This window comes from Castanea sativa, chromosome 1 (genome assembly GCF_040712315.1).
Source record: "Castanea sativa cultivar Marrone di Chiusa Pesio chromosome 1, ASM4071231v1".
In the NCBI taxonomy this organism is placed as follows: domain Eukaryota; kingdom Viridiplantae; phylum Streptophyta; class Magnoliopsida; order Fagales; family Fagaceae; genus Castanea; species Castanea sativa.
The window spans coordinates 28,500,678-28,506,677 of record NC_134013.1 but is presented as its reverse complement, the minus strand read 5'-3'; positions in this window follow the sequence as shown (position 1 = coordinate 28,506,677).

Sequence of the window (6,000 nt, the reverse complement as noted above, 5' to 3'; positions counted from 1 at the left end):
CGATGATTGCGTTGCCGATGTCTTGGAAGGTAGTTGATAGAGGTTCGTATCCCAAGATAAGATGGGCTGCCCTCACTTACCCGTCTTCACTCACAAATACCTCGGATCTTAAAACTCTGTTGAGATCATCAATGTTGGATAGGCTTAAACGAGGTGATACGTGATGTTTATATGCAAAGACATCCGAGGAGCCAAGCATGGTTAGACCAACAATAAACGTCAAACAACGAGAAAGTAAAATGCAATGTAAATCTAAATGATAAAATTAGAAGAACTAAACCCCATACCAAGGGACCTAAATTTTATGGAATCACACCTGGTGTTCCCTCTTTGACTGGACAATGAGGACCGTCGTACCACTTCCCGAAGGTGATTAAGTAGTCGTCCTTCATGCTTTTGTTAGATTTGGGAAGACACGATATGAGTCTAACGATGTTAGCCCTAGACTTGTGGTAATACCCCACGTCTTTAAGTGAGTGACACTTATACATATGGACAACGTCGTGCCATGTGAGTCTCAAACCCATTTGCTCGTTGAGAGCGTCAACACAACCTAAGATACTAAACATGTTAGGTGTACATTGGTTTGGGCATAATCTGTGATTATACAAGTAGTCACTGAAGGAAAAATTCTGGTTTTGCATCTCATGCAAAACCCACAGCGGAAGCAACGAACTAGGGTCTATTTCATTCATGATTGATAACGTGCACAATGTAAATTTCAGAATTTAAGAACAAGATAGCGTACCTTGGTGTGGAGAAATTCAAAACAAAGATTAGAAGCACTTGGGAACACTTTTAATCTTCACTCCAATTCCACTTTACGCCCAAAATATGTGGTCTCTCAATCAGTTTTTCAAAAGGGAGAATGAAAGTGTGTCTCACACTTTCTTACACACCGTTTCTTTTTCTTTTCTAATATCTTCTTATAAAAATTATGTATGTTTCTCCCTTTATAACTAACTGATTATCTAATTGGGCTGGCCTATTGGGCATTTCCAATTGAGCTTTAGTGTGTGGCTTGGAGTGGGACCAAAAGGGACCAATAAGACACTAGCTCCAATGGGCCTTGGGCTTTTCCATCAACTCTTGACAAGTCCAAAGTTACCATTAATTATATTTAATACCACTATATAAATATAATTGCACTCTAGGCCTTATTAATAAATTATATCCCAAGACTTTATTATACACGTAATCCCTTCATAAAATATTCGTAGTAACACAAAGTCATAAATGTAGACTGCCACTTTGTAAATTACTACATCTTATCCTTGAGTACCCGGTTTAATTCTTTAAAGTTATTCATTATATATTTATGAAATCCAATTTCATAAATATATACTAAAGTGATTAGGCCTAACTCTCTGAATAACTGAACCCATTAAACTTATCTCAAGGGAATATTTTATATCTCCATCAAGAGACTATGAATTCCATCTTGAGAATATATGTTCCATCAACACTAAATGTGGCTGCCCAACATACTGAGGTTTTGACCATCACTTCAAATCTCACTCCTGATATATCAAAGCAACCTACACTTCATGATCAGGTTCATTATTCTCTCAGGATTAAGAATTCATGCAAATAGAAGTCGTGAGATTTATTATTCATTTGACAGTCGTTAGAAGAATAATAAATCTTACAGCGGTCCTGTTCAATATGTCTTAACTCTTAAAACATATCAACATATCAACTAGAAGTCTTCACTTCCATGATCAAGACAAATCATCTTAGTTGACACGTTATAGTCTTCGCAGATGAAATGCCCAATTTCATCACCGACTATGAACTATAAATTCTGAGTTTACAAAGAACTTGTGATTTACATCTTCTGTGACTTTTCACATAAATCATATACAATGCATCTCATGGACTATATGATAATGTCCCATATTCATGTTACCATTATTTTAGATAATAATAAAATAACTTTATCAATCACAATATTAAGTCATACATCATGTCTTACATAATGTCATACATAATATCATACATAGCATCATACAATAGGATTTAAGGGTACAAATCCTAACAGTCACAAGTTACGTTCTTTATGAGAAGTGTCATTCCTCCCTCTAAAAATGCAATTATGGGATGACAACTTCTCCTTCTTTCCTATTGTCGACTAAGGCATCTGAGGCACAGTACCTCAAACCCACTTCCTGGGGAATGTGGTATTTGGCTCGAAAACTCTCTATACCGGCGTCAATATCTACTAAACATTTGAATCTACCCATTTGGTTGAAATAAAAGTGAAGATTTAGAAAGGAAAAAGGGGTACAATTAATGGCCGAGGACTATAGCCGAGGAGAAAAAGAATTTAGAAGCGTGACAACTTACGAGAGAAGGAGTAGACGACTCTTCAAAAACTTCTTGGGAGTTAAGAAGATGAGGAATTCTTTAGAGCTGGTCGATTTTCGGAGTAATAGAAAAATTGCAACTTCCCAGGCGTTTTATATAAGAGGCGGAACCGAATGGTAGTTATCCCGCTCAAAATTCAAGGAAATATCTAGAATGTTAGATGTACATCTCACCGTTGGATGTGGGAGACAATGAGTTGCTTGGAGCAATTAATAGGGGCGTTGTGGATTTCGAGGTGTCAGAAACAGTTTTAAAGGAGGGAAATGACATTTTTACGTGTAGCAATTTAAGAAGCGTGCGAAAGCTGGGGCATTGGGTCAAAATCTCAATTTTCTCCTCGGATGGAGAAGAAAGATGAAGTTTTGAAGGGCTATTGTGAAGACAAAAGGTCCAGGGCATGTTCTTGGGCCTTGGGCCTGATCCAAGGGTATTTACTTGTCTGAGGAGGGTTTAGTGGTAATAATGATATCAAACTTAAAAGCCCACGAGCAAACTGTTGCGAGAGGCTGGTGGAAATAGTCCGAGGAGGGGTATCTCCTCGACTAAGTGAAGTGAAGGTCAGATGGTACGCCATGGTGATTAGAATGAGATTCTAGAAGGTCTTGTGAATGAAAATATATTTCACAAGGGCACAAAAAGGAAGAACGGATGGGAAATATCTTAGAGAAAGTTGTTACCACCACATTGAATGCTCTATACCTAAATCTCTGACCGCATTAATGAGGAAGTGACATCTGAATAGTGGTGATCAGCCTTACAGCTATTGTCTGAAGACTTCAAGAAGGGGCTGATAGGACAAGTATCTTGATCGTTGATCTGATCCATATGTGGAAGATGGGGAGAAGGAGGAGGATGATATAAAATGAAAAGAAAGGCATTCAGGAAGGGGGATCGAAGAAAAAGAGAGAGAAAATACTGTACACATCACCATCCATAATTGTAATCTATCTTTGGAAGAGGGAAAGATAATAAAAATCATTCTCAGTTTGTGTCCGAGGAGAAATTCAGTTACATAAACAGTTTATTGTATGTGACGTGGTAATCTAGCCCATCATTTTTGTTATCCAACATCACTAGAACCTATATTTCAAGTCCACTCTCTACAAATTTTATTGTATTGGGCTTTTTGGCCTTATCCCCTTCTTACTGTTGGGTGTGAGTGCAAATTGTGACCTTACAGTAAATATGTCAGAAACATGAGTAGTTTAGGATTGATTCCAAGTGGGGTGTCCAAACCAACCCAGAGTTGACCAAAACCGATCGGACCGACTCGACTCGATCAAATATGGGTCAGCTCTAAATAAGTTTCAGTTAGATACGGGTATAAACATTTAAATCCGACGAAATTTGGTGTGGATGTCAAATTTGTATATTTGCAACCTATTGAACTGACCGAGGTCTGTCTTGATTGGGTTTTAAAATTCTAGCTCTTTGCATGGTTGACATGTTATGAAGCCTTATATCTTCCATTCCCTTTTTCTATACAAACTTGTCTCTTACTTTTTTAAACTTATATTTTATCCTTATCAAACATTACCTCTAATCTGAAGCTTTGACTTTTGGGATTTCTCTTTGAAATCAAAAGCTAAAAACGAAATTCTTCTAATCTGCAAGTGTGAGTTCCTTTATCATCATTCTCTTTGAAATAAAACACAACTCATCAGCTTCATCCCTTTCTACTATCACTTATTCTTGCTCTTCACTTATGCAATTTTCTAGCACTATGAGTGCAGTAGTTGGCCATGGGTAATATGAGTATGGTGAGGTGGCTATGGTGGTGGTTGTGGTGCGATTTGATGTTGTGCATTGTACTGTGATTAGGGTTTTTTGTGTGTGGTTGTAGATCTAAAGCCAACCACTAGCCTGACCGAACTTGTTTGTAAACTCAAAGGCAAACAGCAGTCGAAGACCCAATGATTGTCTGTCGACTGCAGGTGACATACACCAACACTCGATGAGATTTGGTCGAGTCATAGGTTGACCCTCAACCTGAGTCTAACCGATCCGTGGACACCCCTAATTTTAGGGCTATCAAAAGATCTTGAAAAATGTAAAACTTGAGGTTAAAATAAGATTACAAAAAGGCCTCATTAAAGTGTTGTTATCACTTTGATCTATGTGAATTTAAGGGAATTTTAACTCGTGGAAGAAATAGATATATTATCACTTTTATTGATGAAAAATAAAAGTAATACATTTGAAAAATTTCAAGATTTTTAAAAGCAGTTGAAAATCAATTCGGTACAAATATAAAAATACTCCCTCTGTCCCAAATTCTTTGGCCTGTATTCCATTTTGGGATGTCCCAAAATAATGTCTTATTTGAAAAGTCAAACACCATTAATATATTAACATTCCCTTTATGCCCTTAATTTATTTGTGGGAGCATTTTTTTTAATAAAAAAAATTATAAACCTAAATTTTAAAATCCACTATACACGCCATCTTAATTCAAATTAAAAAAAAAAAAAAAAACTTCAACAAAGAAAAACAAAAGCTAAACGTCTTAATCCATATACACACCATTCTTATTCATATTTTTTTCCCCTAAAAAAAAAAACCTTCAACAAAGAGCCATCTATAGAGGATACAAGAAATACATAAAAGAAATTGGGAAAAATAGAGTAAAGTAGAAGTTGTTAACAGGTCATTCATTTTTTATTGGAAAGATAAGAATTGAAGAGAGGATAAGTGGATAACAACTAAGAAGATGAGGCAATGCAGGGATCGAATTTTATGTTGGCAAAGAAACCCCAGAAGTAGCAAGATGGTAGAAGTACTAAAGCTATTGTTTTGCCACCAGTAGAGTTTCTAATCTACCATATTAAAATTTGATTTAAAGATAAAGATTGAATCTGGATTAGGCTTGTGGCTACAGAATTTGGATTTGAATATAGGTTTGCAAATTGTAAGAGTAGTACATTAATAGAATTTGAAATATGCAGTAACTTTGAAAATTGCTTGGTAGTTGGCGCCAATAAACTAGAAATGTTTTTTTTTTCCTTAAATAAATTTTTGATAAATTTGTTTAAAGGGTAATTTAGGAATTTTCTAACTTTTTTTTTAAAGAGATAAGGCAGTTAATGACATTCCCTAAATAATTGAGTTTTTCTAACAAGGCCAAACAATTTGGGATGGAAGGAGAAATAAGAAGTGATAGAGGCTGTGAGTATGAATCAAGTGCATTCAACCCATTTGTTCAGTCTTTGGGAATTATCCAGGAAACTATTGCACCATATTCACATGCTTCTAATAGTGCGTGGCTGAAAGAAAAAATAGAACTTTAATTGAGTTAACAAATACCATGTTAATTGAATATGGTGTACTTTTACATTTTTGAGGTGAAGCTATTTTAATTGCATGTCATGTTTTGAATAGGGTGCCACCTAAAAAGTCACATACCATACCTTCTGAGATGTAGAAAGGACATAAGCCAAATTTGAGATATTTGAGAGTATGGAGTTGTCTTGCTTATGTAAGACTTACTGACCCTAAAATACCTAAGTTAGGTATAAGAGTTACTACACATGATTTTCTTGGTTATGCAATTAATAGTACAGCTTATAGATTTTTTGATCTTGAAAACAAATTTTTTTTTTGAATATGGTGATGCAATTTTTCATGAAAAAAAAA